This window comes from Amborella trichopoda, chromosome 4 (assembly GCF_054954075.1).
Source record: "Amborella trichopoda isolate Santa Cruz 75 chromosome 4, AtrichopodaSantaCruz75HAP2 v2.0, whole genome shotgun sequence".
Classification (NCBI taxonomy): Eukaryota; Viridiplantae; Streptophyta; class Magnoliopsida; order Amborellales; family Amborellaceae; genus Amborella; species Amborella trichopoda.
In genome coordinates, this window is record NC_142339.1 from 4,906,802 (window position 1) to 4,926,450 (window position 19,649).

Genomic DNA, 19,649 nt, shown 5'->3' on the forward strand with positions numbered 1-19,649 from the left:
GTAGAGGTCTATGGGGTGGGGATTTAGGTGGAGAGATATAAAACATTAAATAACCTTAAAGAAAGAAATAAAGAAAAATGAAAAGGATGTTTTGGGAGAGAATTAGACAGGGACATACATCATTCCATAACCGATTCAACCCATCTGATTCTGCATCCGAATCAGCGATTTCTACAAGAATACCAATGCAATCGCCAGGTTTTAAAACACTCAAAGTGACCATTGGTATTTAGGACTCATTTCGATAGGAATAACAATGCATTATTAATATTATAGAACTACTTACTCTAACCAGTGTGCTAATTAAAATCAACCATATTGGGGTTTTTAGTCTTTCTGTTCCTAATTTTCAAGACAGAAAACTTAGTTTTCATGCCTTGGGTCATATGATTTATTTTTTCTAGAAATGGGAAGGGACCCATGCGAAAACCATACAAATTTTATATAGGGAATCCAACCAGACATTTGAACTTGAATTTTAGGCCAAAAAATAGTGATGTTTGGTGTTTATCTGCATCACCAAACATGGAAATACTCATAAATGTGGGCAGGAACATGATGTTCACTGGCACATTTAATACCTAGACCTGTGACAGCAAGCAATCCATTTCGTATATCTACTATATTTTTTGTTTTTCCTATTTAACTTCTCTTTTTTGTATGTAAATTAATCAACAACAATTTTCTTAACCCATCTAAGTGATGATGGGAGTAAATGGTGTGATGATCGGTGTGTTTCACATATGAGAATCACTGCTCGACATGTTCATGGGGCTTCACATGGTGTTAGGTACAAGCAATTGATGATATGCATTAACGGTGGAGACAGGGGATCTGTGTAGGGGTGGTAAACGAGTCAGGTCAACTTGTGTCGAAGTCTGAACCCAATGGGTCAGGTCTAGGTCCATATGACTTGAGCCCAAACTAGTTCTGATCCACTACGGGTCCATCCAGCCAAGTTTGGTCAGATTCAATTTGGATCCAATTTGACCTGACATTCACCTGGGTCTAATTTAGACCTTTTCAGGTACAACCCGACCTATTTACAATGCTAAATCCTCAGTTGTCAATGGATCCAATTTGACCCAACTTACAGTTGGGTCTAATTTAGATCTTTTCATAATGATCTAACACACAACTTGACCTAGTTACAGCCCTAGATTCTCACTTGTCTAAGTCAAGGTTTAAAAAAATGGATCGATGGCAAGGATTGTCTATCTAGAAAATCGAATCAATCTAGCACATCAGTAGTCTGGATCAACAATCTGGCCAAGTGAACCGGTTGATTGAAAATAAAATAAAAATAAAAAAGAAAAAATAAATAAATTGTAAAATAAATAAAAAATAAAAGGTGGCACTCGTTCTTGCGGCTTCTCTAATGAATCACAAAGTTGTCCATATTTTGGAGGAACATGGCCGGCCTCTCCATTTCCCTATCCACATGGGCCAGTTCCAATCGGGATTATTTGTTTTTTTCTTTTTTCTTTTTTTTTTTTTTTTTTTTTTTTTTTTTTAAAAAAAAAACCCTCTCGGTCATATGACTATGTGAGGGATGCATTTGATATTTTTGCCCCCGAAAGCGGAGTCCTACTAGAAAATATCTGTGCGAGTTTCGAAATACCGGTACACGTGCTGGTGTTGGACCACACGTGTTTAATGGACGTGATGTACGGTGGGCGTGCTATCTAAATAAACGCGATTAATCATTACTTGTTTTGTGTCATAGATTTTCAGCGATGTACGTTTACTTCATTAATGAATAAACAAAGTATTGCCTTTTTAGCCCTTTTTTCCATTTTTTTCTTGGCCTTTCATAGACTTAATTTTCCTTTGAAGGCAAGCTTCTACTTTTTGTTCCACATCCACATCTTTGACAAAAGCATTGAAAAAATAAATTGAATGGTGAAGCACTCAAGGGAGAAGACTTTCTTCAGTTGTACTTTTGCCATTTATGGAATATTAGAAGTGCCAAATTTGTCAAAATCAGTTTGATTATTAAGCTTCAAATGGATATATATTTAGAGGTATTTTGGTGGCAAGGACAAGTATATATATAGCCGAGGTTTTAAACAATCAAATTAGAGTGCATTTCAAAAAATTTAGTAGAAAAGGTTGTTTTGATGCTCAAATATCTTCAAATTGATCATCTTGACATCAAGATGTATGAACATGAGAAAAAAAAATGGATCTCAAGTTTTGAAAATAATGCATGTTGTAGCGCATTTTTGAGCTGTTAATTCTCAAGATTTTCAAGTTTTTATGAAAATATATTTTAAGGCTATCACGAAGATTTTCAATACTAAAATCCCATTTCTCGACATTAGTTGAAGGTGTGCTTGATTTGAATTGTTTAGAGCCTCAGCTCTATACAAACCACACCTTTTATATAATGTTTTTATGTAGCCGGATTAGGCTTCATGAAGCTAACCTTAATTAATTAGAAAAAAACTATGACAACAATGATGATGATGTAATATTTTATGTTTTACAAGAACATAAAATCATGATGATTTGATTAAGGATAATTGTTGTGTGAGTTAGCAAATGCAAGAGCTCACTCACTCATACTATACAAAGTGTACCCTCTATAAATGCTATATGGGTGATGCACCAAAAAAACAATATATTTTAAATTTAAAAATTTAAATTTTTTCCATATTCATAATTACTTTGTCTAGATGTTGTATTTGCAAAAAAAAAAATTAGATAGAAAATCCATCTTTAAAATGGAGTTTATATGGGGGTAGCACATGTATATATGAGTTAGCCGACTCACAGATACCCCATCATTTGGTTAACTTGTTAATAGAGAAGAATTGAGTAATCATCATAGTCTATATTTTTTAAATTTATCATGATCAAAATATTTTTTCAACTATTTGAAATTGGTTATTTGAAGTTGGTTACACGTGTCCACCATTCTGCTCTAGCAAAAACCATACGTTAAGTGAGGAAATATGGCAATGGAGAAAAAGATAAAGACAATGGGTAGCGAAAAAATAGATATGTCAGCTGAACCTTTACGGCACCCACAAGATATCTTCTTACCTCATCCCAATATATAAGATCTGCAATTAATCGCATGTTGCATTTTCTAATGAAGCAAAACACGTTTTATTTCGAGTCATAAACCGTGGAAAGTTTTCGAGGGATTAGTAATCATAATATTTTGTAACTTTTGTTTAAACAATGGAAAAATCGAACCAACTCCTGGTTTTCGTTCTTCTCTTTCTTTGGGTAGGTCAGCACTGGGACTCAAGAACTTGCTGCAACAGTGATTGGAAAATCGCTTGTTCAATTTTCGAATCGCCCAGGTCGGACTAAATTGGGAGGCTGGCAATTTCGGTACAAAAATCTCAAAATTTTCGTCACCTTTCAATTTTTATTTCCTCTGTTTTGAGAGCCAAAGTGTAGGCATCTTTGAAGGCTCACTTTATTCTGATATCCTGATTTAGCCAATTCAAGTAACGACTTATTCTTTTATCTTCATACTCTTGTAAATATGGCCCAATTCGACTCTGGAAGCGAGAGTTGGACGAGGGGAGTCAAAACCGGATCTAAACCCATCAAGTCAAAGTACACGGTGCCTTATATCCTCCTTTTCTTTCTCACTTAAACATCTTTGACTTAAGCAAGAATAGTATTGGTAATCATAATAAATCCATTCTCCCACTTAATTAACATCGTAAATAAGCTAATATAGATAGATTCACAGACGGAGTAGTGACTCACTAGAGAAGCAGCATTCATAACCGAAGCCCGTCTCTTTCTCCCAAGGGGAACAGAACGCACCTGGGTGGATATACAATACCAGAAGCATCACTTGATCTTCACCGTCTATGAAAAAAAATATATGGGAAATTTGTCAAGATACCCAAGAGATGAAATATTTAAATTTTTGCCTAGTTATAACTATTCCGACTCCAGACTATATGTTCTTTAATTTTAAATTAAATAGAAGATGGACATGGTTTTTATGAATCCACAAACTCACATGTAAAAATGCTAGCACCATTAATAATTTAATTTTTAAATAGAATTTGATCCCAATTTTTAGGGAATATATGATATTTAATATGGAGATTATTAATCTGTAAAAATAAATATATTTTAAAAATTAAAAATGATATTTTTTAGATAAAATATTTGAACCGTTGATTTTATTTTTTCTTTGAAAGACTATCATTTATAGGACCTGGTTTTGGTGGACGGTGTAGATCTCCAAGTCCACATAGGAACAAGAGTAGGCTTGGACGCACCAAACAATTTTCTATCGAAGATATGGGTAAAGTTTTAATTATTCATCTCTTGTGAATAATTTGATAAATTTTCCAAAATGTATCATAAGGAAAATATATATTATAAGACCATTTACTTTTGATGTGAGATGTCAATCATTATTGATTATTAGATGTGATGATTGTTAATTGGAGATATACCATTGACTAGGCATAAAGTCCAAAGTACAATTTTTTAAATATTGAGACATACTTCAATATGTCAAATTTCACATTCCGTAACTACAATTGATTGTGTACTAAATGTGAATGATCTTATATAATGCATCCCATATCATACACTACTGTTAATTGATAGTACGGAATAATTGAAATACGGGAAAAAAGTACCATTCGGGTAATATTTCCAAAAGAATTGTAAATGGACATGTTGGTCCACCAATCATTGAAGGTTCTAGAATAGCTGGACCCACGCTACATACAATAGTATTTAAAATTGCTACTGGAAACATATATACAACATCATTAAGCCATGCGGGTTCTCCGTAATAATTATGTCCCATCCATTTAGCCAATTTAGCTCTTAATACAGGATCTATCAAGTCAGGTTCCTTTGATATTGGGATAGGTGAAATCTTATAGATCCATCTCCCGAGAGAACCAGACATGATCATTTTTCATTGTGCGGCTGAAGCAACAAAAGAACAAATGACATGGTAAAATAAAATCATAGATATCCACCACATCACATATATATGACTAATTAATTATTTTATTATTCATTATTCCATCACTACGATCCATACGATCGAAGTAACTAAGAACTTCGAATTGAAGTGACAAATACTATTGTCAGAAGGAAATCCATTTAGTTCTAATTCTTCTATTTCTTTGTTTTGTTCTCGAACCTTTCTTTCAATTCTTCGATCTTTCTCCGTTATATGCATATGATTTGATTTATTTTATCTGATCTGTTTATTCATTCATGATATGGGATATTTAAGATTTTTTGCTTATATGAGCTTTTCAATAATTCAATGCTGGGATTAGTTATTAGTCCCAATTTAACACAAATCTATATTTTTTGGGAACTTGTGGGAATGTGTTTGTATCGATCAATAGGTTTTTGGTTTACCTTAACAAGTGCGGAAAATGCTTGTCAAAAAGTGTTTGTAACTAATTGTTTCACAACTCACAATCAATATTGATTTATTTGTACATAAAATGATTCCATTGCCGCAACTATAAAATAGATAATCAATATTGTCAAAAAAAAAAAAAAAAAGGTAATCATATAGTGAATGAATGCTTCCTTGGATTTTGAAAATACGAAACAATGAGTTGGTTATTAATTCATACTAGGAGTCGGTCCTTCCATATTCGGTAATTTTATTTTTATTACAATCCCAACTCCAAAGAAAACTGGATCTCAATGAGTCACAAACTAAGCATTGCAATTTTACCAAATATTTAATCAAATCGTTATTTAACTATATAGAATTGAATTCATCATTTTTGAGTGAAGGCAAAAGAATGAAACAGTTTTTCATTTGTGTCCCTATCCGAATGTTATATTCATAATATCATAAACCAATGATGCATAGTGTGTTGACCCTAGAGCTTTACATATCAAGGAGTAAGTTTGTACAATAATTTTAGGAATTGTTTACTATAAGACTATTTATTTTTGGTGCAAAGAGTCGTAATTTTATTTAGCCATGGATGCGAAATCCAATTGATAAAATTGTGTCACAACATTTCAAAAAATTTAATTTAGAATGAGCCCCAATAATGACATATCCTCAACCAACTAATTTCAAATCTAACAGTCAACAATGATTTTGACCTCCTTATATTAAAAGTAAAGGTGCAGTTGGCATACGGACGCCTCCTTAAGTGTAGAGGTACGGGGCCCTTCCAATTTTATCATGGTATATAATTTTGATATAAAATGTTATTAGGATTATCTCAAAATCTATTTTGATATCTAATTATATAATTTTCAATTTAAAAAATGGTTGAAATTAAGTAGATCAATAAACATATGAAAATCTTGAAAATGGACGGTGTAGATAATATGTTGTAAAATGCACTATTTTTGAGACTTAAAATCTTTTTATTTTTCATAGTCATGGATCTCGATGTCGAGATGATCAATAAAATGGTTTTTCAACATTAAAACTACCTTTTCTGATGGACTTTTAAGAGGCATCCGTAGTTCTACATTATAAGGTAGCATCCTTATATAAACTTTTTCCTAAAAGTAAATGATCTCATTGTATACATTTTATAGTTTTTTATATATGGAAAAGTATTCAACCATATCCACTAGTATATGGTAGAGCAATACATATCAAGGAGTAAGTTTACGGAACGGTTTTATATCAGGGAAAATATACAATAAAACCATTTAACCTTGGTATAAACTAGTCACAACAAACCTTGATTATTGCAAGTAAAATCAGGCTACTGGAAGTGCCTCATTAACTAGGCTCATAAGTCAGAATGAGAATATTTGAACTTTATGACACATTTGAGCAATTATAAGTGAGTGCTTTATATTAACACTATGAAATTACTTTCATAAACCATGTTAGAGACCTTTTTTTTTTAACCCCAAATTCAAAACACTCTCTTTCCATCCTAATGAACAGTACCAAAAAAAACACAGCCTAAAAACCATTTTCTATAACAATGGACAGGTTGTGCAATTGACAGCATAATTACATATGGACATTTGGGGGTTCTTTTTTTCTCTCTCTTCCTTACATTAAACTTCATTGACAGCCTCACCATCATGCAATAAATTATTTTAGTGAATAAATAGTTGATTTCAAGTTCTTAAAAGCCTAGATTTCAATATCAACCAAATTGAGAAATATTGTTGGAGCCATTTTAAATTTTTGTAGGGTTTTTTTTTAATATTGATTGTTGGGATGAAGAAAGTCCATGTCCAAATTTTAGAGTCATATATATATATATATATATATATATATATATATATATATATATATATATATATATATATATATATATATATATATATATATATATATATATGAAAAAAGATCTTGCAACCCAATGGCGTACTGCTACAAAAAAGCCAACGGCTCAGATTGAATATGTGCCGATCTGATGATCCTGGATGTTCGATAGTGTTTGAATTTTAATTTTTTTTTATAAATCAGAATGATCCGAAATTTAGAGCGTGTGTACATAAAAAATAGGTGAATCTTGGAAAAATATATAAAAAAGTATTTTACATGAAATAAATTGACCAAAATACCCCTATAAAGTTTCGGGGGTATTTTGATCAATTTGTTTCTTGCGGATTATTTTTTTATATATTTTTATTAGGTTCGCCTTGATGAGAAGAACATACAACTAAAATTTCAAGTGATTTAGATTTATAAAATTAAAATTAAAATTCAAATACAAAAAGAGGTCGTGACCGTCAGATCAGCCCAGATTCAATCTCGGCCATTGGCGTTCACTGTAGCAGTCAGCTAGTGGGCGTATTAAACCCACTCCCTACAAGTTTTTTTCTAAAAATCCAAATACCTTGAAATTTTAAGCGTGTATTCCTCGAAAATAGGATAATCTAATAAAAATATCAAAAAGTAATTTGCAAGAAATAAATTGACCACAATACTTTTGAAACGTTTCGGAGGCATTTTGATCAATTTATTTTCTTTAATTATTTTTTAAATATTTTTATTAGGTGCGCCTTGACGAGAATAATGGATACGAAAAACTTCAAGTTATTTGGATTTGTGGAAAAAAATATTCACATTCAAACACGAAATGAAGTCGTAACTGTCAAATTGGCTAAGATTTAATCGGAGTCGTTGGGCTCATATGTTCATATGAGCTAGTAGGTTACTATCAACATTTCCATATATATATATATATATATATATATATATATATATATATATATATATATATATATATATATATATATATATATATATATATATATATATATATATATATATATATATATATATGAAAGATACTACAAAACACCTATAAGTGAAAATGAATAGTGATTCCGACTACCCTCATCACTGTCCAAAGTTCATCACATGATCATGATTTTCTGGTAATTTTTTTATTTTTTTATAAATCGGAATGATCTGAAATTTGGGGTGTGTGTTTATAAAAACTAGGCGAATCTATGAAAAATATTAAAAAAATATTTTACATGAAATAAATTGACATAAATACCCCTGAAAAGTTTCAAGGGTATTTTGATCAAAACATTTCACGAATTATTTTTTTATATCTTTATTAAATGTGCCTCACTAAGATGTATATACGCTCCAAATTTTAGATCATTTCGATTTGTAGAAAAAAAAATGAAAAATGAAACACTACTGGACAATCGTGACCGTGCGATGAACTTTTTGGATGGTAATAAGGATAGGCGAAATAACTCTTCATTGTCATCGCACGATCACGATTTTCTGGTAATTTTTATTTTTTACTTTTTTTACAAATTAGAATGATCTGAAATTTAGAGTGATTGTTCATAAAAAATAGGTGAATCTACGAAAAATATTAAAAAAAAAATTTACATGAAATAAATTGACATAAATACCCTTGAAAAGTTTCAAAGGTATTTTGATCAAAACATTTTCACGATTTATTTTTTTATATCTTTATTAAATGCGTCTCACTAAGACGTATATACGCCCCAAATTTTAGATCATTTCGATTTGTAGAAAAAAAAAATGAAAAATGAAACACTACTGGACAATCGTGACCGCGCGATGAACTTTTTGGATGGTGATGAGGATAGGCGAAATCACTCTTCATTGTCGCCTATAGGCATTGGGAAGACTTTTCCATATATATATATATATATATATAAACTAATTGATCATCTCGACATCGTGATGTATGAATATGAATAAAAAAACGATTTTGAATCCCAAAAATAGTGCATTTTTCAACACATTATCTAGACCGTCCATTTTTAAGATTTTCTTATGTTTATAGATTTTCTTGATTTTAACAATTTTTTTTAAAAAAAATTTTATAATTAGATATGAAAGTATATTTTCAAATAATCCTAAGAATATTTTGCACCAAAATTACATATTATAATAAAATTCGGAGGTGCACCTTAATTGGATTGTTTAAGGTTTCAACCTTATAGATACCACAACATATATATATATATATATATGAAAAAGTTTATATAGCGTCGAGGCTTTAAACACTCAAATTTGAGCCTACCTCAAAATTTTCACTAGAAGAGGTTGTTTTGATGCCCAAATATGTTCAAACTATTCATTTCGACATCAAGATGCGTCCACATGAGAAAAAAATGGATTTCAAGTTTTGAAAATAGTGTATTTTGTAACACATTTTTGGATCATCAATTTTCAAGTTTTCATAGTTTAGTCGATCTACACTATTTTTGGAGCTTTAAACTTTATAAATAAATATAAAAATTATTTTAAGGCTATCAAGCTATAAAAAAGATTTCCAATATTGAAACCACATTTCTCGACACTATTTGAAGGTAGGCTCTAATTTGATTGTTTAGAGCCTAGGCTCTATATAGGCATTAGGGAGACTTTTCGAATATATATATATATAAGATTATGTTGCCTTTCCAAGCTTTAAAGCGAAGAGTCTTTCGCTTGGTGGGAGTTAGAGAGATACTGAATCTGAGTGCATGATGTACTGGGCCCAAATTCATATACCCCGAATTTTATAAAGCATTGAGAGCTTGCAGTTTGAGAGAGTGATCTCTCGGAGAGGTGTGAGGGTTACCTCTGAGTCATGATTATATTGATTAAAATGTCGTATGGTTAATGTGATAAACCAGGTCTTGGAGAATCCAATTGAGTATAATAGAACCCGAGTATTTAAAAGAGTATTAACCTTCTCTGGAATGGTCGGCTCGTAGGACATGAGCCTCTATCCTGACACGAGACCGTTTCATGGCATGTGCATCTATAGTTGTATGGGGAAGCCACTTGTCTATAGTATTATCCGACTTAGAAGAGCTAGTGTACATGTGCTTTGAGAGAACCTCTATATTAGACTTAACAACATGCCTCATAGGGATGCACTAGTAATCCATTGAACCCCCAGTGATATAAAGCTCTGGCTCAACGATTTTGATGTGATCAATTATGTGTTCTTATCAAAGAATATAGAGCGTAGGTCCGTTGGGTCAGCTTTAAATACCAATAGAACGTCATTCGGGCTTAGCCCAATGAAAGACTCCGACTAGTGTTATAAGTTTAGAGATCTCATTTACCTTTGGCCCAAATTAGTCTAAAATTGAGGAGTTTTATATTGATGATAATTTGTGTAATAATGTTGTAAAATCATTTGGAGAATTTTTGGGGTTTTTAAAGAATTTTTAAACAATAAAAAATGTGATTTTCAATTTTTTTTGAAATAAATTCCAAACAAAGACATCATATGGGAATGTCACATGGATCCCAAGTGGTCAAAGGGATGCCACGTGGCACCCCTCCCTCCCCACTTGTGGATGACATCATGCTGATGTTATATCCATGTGCGGACCTATTTGTCATTAATTCTTTTGGTAGTATTGTGTTATAGCATGTTATCTTGTTATTTAAAGTGTTATATATTGTTATGCTTTATGTTTGATTTAAGTCACATGTGTTATTTTTGGCATTTGTGAAGTCATGGGATTTTGAGAATTAATTTGATTTATATTATTATCCACATGATTTTGTGACACGTGGATATATCTTATATGGTACCACCTTATGGACTTGACCCATGTAAGACTTTAATGTTGTTGAAATTCTATTGGTAGTATCATAAGATATTTTATTCACATGTGTGGATGTCTCATATTATCTTTATGTTCATGTCTTTGTATTTTATTGACTCTAAAAAATTACTTAAAAATCATGGGCCTAAGTGTAAACATGAATTTGGATTTAATGAGAAATAAAACATTGAACAAAGGGCTTTAAGGTAAAATAACTATAAATCTAGGTTTTTAGAAATGAAAGGTGTCAAAAGCTCATCTATTGATCTTAGTGATAAGATATGGATGAGTGACTTGAATAAAAGCCTCTCATGTGCCATTGATCTAAAGCATCAAGGATCAAGATCAAATCAACATTAATGATCTAAGTATAAAAATAACTTATTGGATCAATAACCCTAATTTTAAATTTCACTTCAAAAGAAAAGAGCTCCCTCGACAAAAATGTGGTCACCATGGCCCTCTTGAGATCAACACCCCCATTCTTGTGTTCTTCATTTTTTAAGCCTTGAGTTGAAACCTTTTCATGGAGTAGTCATTCATATGTGAGATCAAACCCATAATATTGTTATACCAAGGTGTATTGATTTTTCGCCATATATTACATTTCTTACCTCATTTCCATTATCAAAGCTCGTTGTAATTATTAATTTACAATAACTTGCTTTTCAAAGAATAAAGATGAAATTATCATATAATTTTGATATAATGAGGAATTGTAAATGAAAGTTATATAATATGTTGTAGAGATGTACATTATGAGTATTTGGATATTGTATCGAGCTTAATTGTATTTTTGAGTAAGGGATTTGTAAGTGACCTATTAGGATTGAATTTTTATTATTCATATATGTATAAACCATGTTTGTAGGCTGGAATATATGTATCATAATTTTGTATTGAGATATTCATGCATTTAAACCCTTGAGGTTTAATACAATGGAAAATTTTTAAAAGATTGTATTTCTAGCCACGAAATATATATATATATATATATATATATATATATATATATATATATATATATATATATATATATATATATGATCCAATACAATGGTTGTATCATAGTATAATGCAAGACATTTCTAGAAAATCATGTTTGTGGTAGTTATATGATCCCAAATTTTGCACACACACTCTCTTCATCTCAATAATCAATCCCCTGAAGAAAAAAGTTCAATTTGACTAGATATGGTCAAAATGAGTCCCCTACAAAAACGAATCTAGACCATCCATTTTGTAAATTTCAATATCTTAGCTTTTATAAAGTCAAAATCATTTTTTTATTTTTTAACATTGTTCATCTAATGATAACAAAGCCATCCAAAAAAATTGGAAAAGAAAAAAACCTTCTAAGGCCTAGATCTAAGCATCTTACCAAAATGAATGCTTATGTTAATTGGGCTAAAAAAATACTTTATACATTGTGTTTTCAACTTTTTCTTTTTTTGTGATTGTTCATTAGAATGAAAAGAGTCTATATTTTAAATTTTGGATCAAACAAATGGCCATAAGATGGTTTTTTAAGGTTGTTGCATCATATTACTATACAATGGGCGCATGAAATCATTGCCCCATATATCTATGGAAACACTACACAATGCTTATAGGCGAAAATGAACAGTGATTTCGTCTACCCCCATCACCGTCCAAAATTCATCGTGCGGTCACAATTATCTGGTAGTATTTTATTTTTAATTTTTTTCCACAAATCGGAATGACCTGAAATTTGGAGCGTGTATTTATCAAAAATAGGAGAATCTTCAAAAAATATAAAAAAAATATTTTACCCGAAAAACATTGATCAAACTACCCCTGAAATTTTTTTGGGGTATTTTGGTCAATTTATTTTTTACGGATAATGTTTTTTATATTTTTATTAGATGCGCCTCAATAAGATATACATACCCGTCAAATTTCAGATCATTCCGATTTGTAGAAAAAAAATGAAACATAAAATACTACCGAACAATCGTAACTGCGCGATGAAATTTGAACGGTGATGAGAGAGGACGAAATCACTATTTATTTTCGCCTATAGGTGTTGAAAAGACTTTTTTTCTCTCTATATATATATATATAGCTAACAACCCCAATTTAATATGGGCCAATCTGACAGTCACAACTTCATTTCGTATTTGAATTTTCATTTTTTTTTCTATAAATCCAAATTACTTGAAATATTTTCATTTTTTTTCTATAAATCCAAATCACTTGAAATTGTAGGCGTTCATTCTTCTCGTCAAGGGCATACCTAATAAAAATATTTAAAAAATAATTCATAAAATATAAATTTTTTAAAATATCCTCAAAACTTTTTCGGGGTATTTTCAACCATTTATATTTTGTGAATTATTTTTTATAAGATTATCCTATTTTTTAATAATAAACACTCAAAATTTCAAGTGATTTGGATTTATATAAAAAATAAAAATTCAAACACGAAATGTGATCATTGAATCAAACTCATATTCAATCTGGACCGTTGGCTGATATTGTAGCCATCAGCCCATCGACAGACGTGATCTTTTTTCATATATATATATATATATATATATATATATATATGAAAAGTCGTAACAACATTTATAGGCGAGAATATACAGTGATTTCACCCCCACCTTATCCAACCATCCGTTCAAAATATTGAAATCAATGGCTGAAAAAGCTCCGCGTGCGAAAGGCCTGGATTGAAAACGCGTCAAGCCTCTAAAAATTTCCTTTGACCTTTTGTTTACTCTCCTCTGGTCTGCGACCTCCCATCTCTCGGCGAGGCTTCTCTCTCTAGCTGCAGCCTCTGCGACCTCCCCTTTCGCTCTGCCAGGCTTCCCTCTCTCTCTAGCTGTAGCCTCTGCGACCTCCCCTCTTTCTCTCTCTCTATTTACAGCCGCGACCTCCCCTCTCTCTCCGAGGCTTCCCTCTCTCTCTAGCTGCAGCAGCTGCGCATCCCTCTCTCTCTCTATTTATGGCAAACCCTTGGGCTTGGCCATCCTTATCTCTCCCTTGAAGCCATTGAAGCCTTCTCAGCCCACACAGAGAGAAACCTCCTCATCCTACACAATACATGCGTGAATTATAAGCTCTCAATCGCTCTCGTCATTAGTGTCGCAGCCAGGGACCTCTCTCGATCGGTTTCAGGTATGGGATCTAAACCCCAAAATTTTGGAGTTCGGTTTCCGGTATGGGATCTAAACCCCAAAATTTTGGAGTTTCCTTTTCTACAAGTTCTTTGCCTCTGGGGCTTCTTTGAGTTCTTGATTCTCTCTCTCCCTCTGCAATTATTCGATTTAATTGGAATTTTTGGTTCCCCTAAATTGTACCTCGGGAACCTAGTATTCATTGTTGTGTTATTTTTGCCAATTAAATGGATTCTGTTGATGTTGGTTTTTTGTTCCACCCCAAAATCCATCATTAGGTTTCACCTTCCCTAAACAAAGGAAATTGCCTCCTCCTTTCCATCAGTGTTCGCAATATTATCCTTAATTCAGGTCTTTCTATCCTACCACTTTTCTCATATGCTCTGTAATCGTTCTTTATCAAAGGACAAATATATCTGAAAACTAAAATTTAGTTCTAATGTTTTTACGTTCTTGTGTGGGGAAAATAATTGAAAATATTTTGGCCTGTACTACACATCTGAATTCTGTGAACATGGGACATGTTCTTTGTTAGTTCTAAAATATATCCATGGGTGACATGACGTGCCTATTACCATTTTTTTGGGATGGTTTGCTTTCGCTCTCATGCATTAGTTTATTTATTTGATATTCAGAAATGCGATGAAAGCTTGACAATGCTTATTTTTCCATTTGATTATTAGTTCTCATTTCTCCAATCATTATTTCATGAGCTTTTGGTACTGCTGTTCTCGTTCTTGCATTAAGATTTAGATTTAAGAAAATGGTAACTATTTTTGGTATAACATGTTTTCTATCATGATTCAAAAATATGAGAAGAAAAAGAAGTGATAAGTGGGCTTGTGCTTTACATTTTGCATCTTGATTCATTTGTAGGCGGAAGGATTTGTCAGGAATATGAGTGTATCGGATGCCGATGACTCATGGTTTCCTGATGTTGAAAGTCGTAGAACCAGTGAAGTAATTTATGCTACAAGATTAAATCACTTACTAAATTCTTTCCTTCCCAATTTCTTTTTTGCTATTGTCAACATCCTTACTATTCCATAGACGTCTTGATTTCTCATACCACTCCATTGATGTTGGTTTTTTTTACTTTGGAAATATTTCTCCCATCTTCACGCCTTACTTTTCCTATCTATCATTTCTTTTGGGTTTTGTTTTATTGTAACAGTTCTAGACTAACTGAATATTTCACCAAAGATGATTGGGATGAGGAAGCTTTAGAAAGCAGAAGCAATGCGATTTGTAAGAAAAGCACAGGGGTTTGAACTGAGTTTTTGCAGGGAAGGAACTTGAGTGGGAAAAAGAGGAAGAGAAGATGAGTAGAAAGCCCTGGCTGCTGGTTAGAATGTGAAGCTGGCTGACTTTAGTTGTAAAGTGAGAGAGAGGGAGAGATCATGTATGTCTAATAGCTTAGCAAATTTGTACTCCTTTTCAAATTTTTACAGTTACACATCATGATTATCAAATTTTTAATGTTTGCTTGAATGAGTAGTGGAGCAGACCAAGGTGTGTTGTACTTTACTCCTAAAGGGTACAAAGAATTGTGCATCTCTTTTTATTACAATGTACAACAACTACTATTTTGTGCTTCCGGTGCTATGTGCTATTTATGGCACTTATTTCTTTTTCTTTTCTTTTTTAAATTGTGGTATGTACCGTAAATACGTAAAGAAGGGTGTTGTGTAACTGTGCTTGTTGGGGTTTTTCACAAGGATGCAGTGTTCAAGACGGACTCCATGAATGTCCTTAATGAAAGGACTTTCAAAGGAACATTCTTTGGAAACTATAAGCCACATTTTAATCTTCCATCTATTGTTGACAAAGCACACGTCACATGTGAAGAAGTTCATCACACATTCAATCTCATTCTTAGAGATCTAAGACGTTTGAATACATGCTCAAATGGGACGGCTTTCACTGCATCATTCGAATGGAAGAGTGAAACTTGAAGAAACAAAAAGAAATAAATTACATGTTGGAGGTTGAGTCAGCACAATTGCGTTAGCTTTTTTTAAGCATCATTTATATCTAGCTTTTTCCTATTTCATGAGATGTTTAACCTCCTTGTATCTTTCCAGTGGTTTATAAATGATTGTAATCGGCCTTTGTTTAATTAATGGTAATCTTTTGTAAATGAAATTATCTGGTTTTTAGTATTATTCAGTTTATAGTTTTTTTTTTTTTGACACATACATAAACGCAAAGAGTGAGAGCGAGAGAGAGATCTGGTTATCAGCTATAATGAAAGAATATAAGCTCATTTATTTGGTTCAGTCGAGAGAGAGATATATATAGAGAGAGATCATTCAAATCCAAGGGCTATGAGAGAGTTGGTTATCCAAAGCAAGTCCGTGATGGTTATAAAGCTATTATGCATTCCCTTTGGTGTGGTAAAAAGTGAGAATGTATCAAACGCTCAATATAAAAAGTAAAATAAAGTGAAAACTGTAGGGATATAACCGCATTTCATTATCCAAGTAAACCTACATTGTACACGTTAATGACATACATGGAAAAGAAATAAATGTCACACATATGTTACGAAAATGTCACCAAATAGGTCCTTTAGATACCCCATAAAGAGGTCTTTTACATGTTCCCATAAAAGGGTTCTTTACATGCCCACAAAATTACATGAATATTGAATATTCACATAACCCCAAAGTCAAGTATAAAAAGAGGTATTTATATGTCTCCAAAATTCAAAAAATTTGTCATTGTCTTTTACATGCCCTATAAATAGGTCTTTTACATGCCCACAAAATTCATTGAATATTTATATAACCCTTAAAGTCAACTACAAAAATGGGTTTTTACATGTCTCCAAAATTCAAAACATTTGTCAATACAAAAATATCCTTTAAAAAATCCTTCATACAAATGCAGTTTCGTAATTTGTGATATCCTCCATGCAATTTCAGCCCTTTCATTTGTCATGGCCTCGACTCGGTTCGAAGTCCTCGATAGCTCTACATTCTACACGTCCTCACTGGACAATTACGCTTGTCATGTCCACTCTTATTGCAAACTTTACACTTTCTTCCAGTGGGTGGCCTTTCTTCCCGTGAAGGTTTTATCCTTTTAGTCCTTGGTCATCCAACTGCTCGTGCACATGGTGGATCGAGTATAAGGGAGGAGGCATCAACTGATCTAATACTGCCACATACTTCATCTTGAGCGGTACTACAATGAGTGGAGGCTGATGGTGCATGAGTATTCGACAAAGACTCTCTTATTGCATTGACCCCCTCAGCTAACTTCGAGAAACCCATCTTCACTTTTTCAAATAGAACATCATTTTCTACTACTGGCTCTATAATTGTTCTCATTGTCTTTGACACTCTTCTTTGCATCCATTGTCCAACGGCTCAAAATATAGTTAGATGAGATCTTCAATACATTCCTCATATTGAACACTTTGAGCATATGTGAAGATCCCAACACGCTCAAAGAATTGACATGTGCATGTACACTTCTTCTCTGATTCAATGAATATAACCGTCCAAGGGGTTGGCACACCACCAATGTCTTTCACCTTATATTTGGCAAAGTCATCATTGCCTTCTATTAATTTACTAAGGCAATTTGAGGACCTTACCACCTCTTCTTGGAACTTTCTAAATACTTTTTGAGTGTCTTTGCTGTATGCTCCTCGATAAGGAAGGTTGTCTTTAGAACAGGCGTGGATGTAAGATCTTTACAGTCTCTCTTTTTCTTTGATGAACATTTTGTTTTGCAACTTTTCAATAGCATTCATGAATTTTTGCAAACTTGTACCAGAAGTGACATACATCTTTAAATGATGATTAAACCCTTCACTTCATTGTGTGGTTTTCATGCCGGCTGTGAACCTATCAGCTATGTATACATCAACCCATTGAGTGTGACAACCATATAACCACTTGAGCCAACTTTTCTCTTGAATATCATATTTCTGAATCATAGTCAACCAATCAGCCTCAAACTGCTCAACTGTGTACATTGCAATACACTTCTTGAGTACCTCTAAGAATAATAGGTGCGCATGCTCAACATGGCTTAGATGTGTTTTAAACTTTCTCATAATGTGCCACTTGCAATAGTGATGATTAGTATTCGGGAAAACTGTCAAAACTGCAGCCATTATCGCTAAAGCCTGATTAGGGAAAACTATATCTGATTAGCGGCCTCCCATTGCCTCTAGCCAGTTCTCAAATAACCAAATGAAGGTTTCTGTAGTCTCATTTAAGATGAGAGTACATCCGAAAAAAATTGTGTTACCGTGATGATTAACTCCAAGGATTGGGCCAAAGGGCATACTGTATTCATTTGTTTGGTATGTGGTGTCAAAAGTTACCACGTCATTAAAAAATTGGTATGACAATATACACTTTGAATCAACCCATAAAACACCAAACAACCTCCCCATCTCTTCAAGTCGAACTCTATAAAAGAAGTTATGGTCCAATTCATTCTTCGTATGCAACCAATTCATAGCAACATTACCCTCTTTCCCTTTCAGTTGTTTTATTTCCTAGTTATGTGATTCTCAAGGTCTTTCTCAATAAAAGTGATATTTTCTGCCCCACCGACGTCTTCAATAAGGTAATCCATCATAACCCTAGGCTTACCCATAGAAGACTCAAATGTGTCAATCACCTTTTTCAATGTGTTTGGTATCGTTCAATGGGAGCGAATGAATCTAGTCTTGTTGAGCGTTGTGAGAATATGATTACGTTCTTTTACAACCTTTGCAATAACCCATCTATTCTTCTCATTCTTCTTAATGCAGATCTTTGCCTGACATCCACATTTTGTGTAAGGGTGAGCATTTTCACTCCCATCATACATTTTACTACGAAAACCTTGCCTACAACATTCTAAAATCCGACTAATTATTCCACCATGCTTCCATATGGTCCTTCCCTTTCTTATACCAAACCATACCAATTTTGCGTACTTATTATAATAATCATAAGCTTCATCTTCGTTAGTAAATGCCATTCCTATTGTCGGTTGGATACTTGCACCTCTTGCTAGGGCTGCCTCAGCATCTATCAGTATAGGATCTCCTTCTCCATTTATTGCAACTATGTCATCATCAGATGGGGAATCATGGCAAGCTTCATCCACTATAGCCTGAACACCACACTCATGCCCAATTTTTGAATTGGTAATGTTGAGCGGAGAGGAAAGAGAAGCTGATGTTGAGGCATCCATGACACAAGCATAGTATACCCATCCAACCTCCTCCGTTTGCACCAAAAGCTCATGAATAATGAGCAGTAACATTGAGAAATAATGATTGTAACATTGAGAAATGAGAACTAATAATCTAATGGCAAAATAAGCATTGTCAAGCTTCCATCACATTTCTGAATATCAAATAAATAAACTAATGCATGAGAGAGAAAGCAAACCATCTCAAAGAAATGGTAATAGGCACGTCATGTCACCCATGGATATATTTTAGAACTAACAAAGCACATGTCCCATGTTCACAGAATTCAGATA

At 32.9% G+C, this 19,649-nt stretch overlaps 1 long non-coding RNA gene across 3 annotated transcripts; it reads left to right on the top strand.

Annotated features, from left to right (window-relative positions):
- Positions 1-13,624: 13,624 nt before the first annotated feature.
- On the top strand, positions 13,625-15,745 carry LOC105421051 (uncharacterized). 3 transcript variants are annotated; one of them, XR_016053886.1, is made up of 3 exons: positions 13,627-14,151; positions 14,429-14,501; positions 15,027-15,745. It is a non-coding gene; the product is annotated as an uncharacterized LOC105421051 (long non-coding RNA). The 3 variants fall into 3 exon arrangements; XR_016053887.1 differs by lacking the exon at positions 14,429-14,501 and having other exon boundaries at positions 13,625-14,151; positions 15,325-15,745; XR_016053885.1 differs by lacking the exon at positions 14,429-14,501 and having other exon boundaries at positions 13,734-14,151.
- The last annotated feature ends 3,904 nt before the right edge of the window (positions 15,746-19,649 follow it).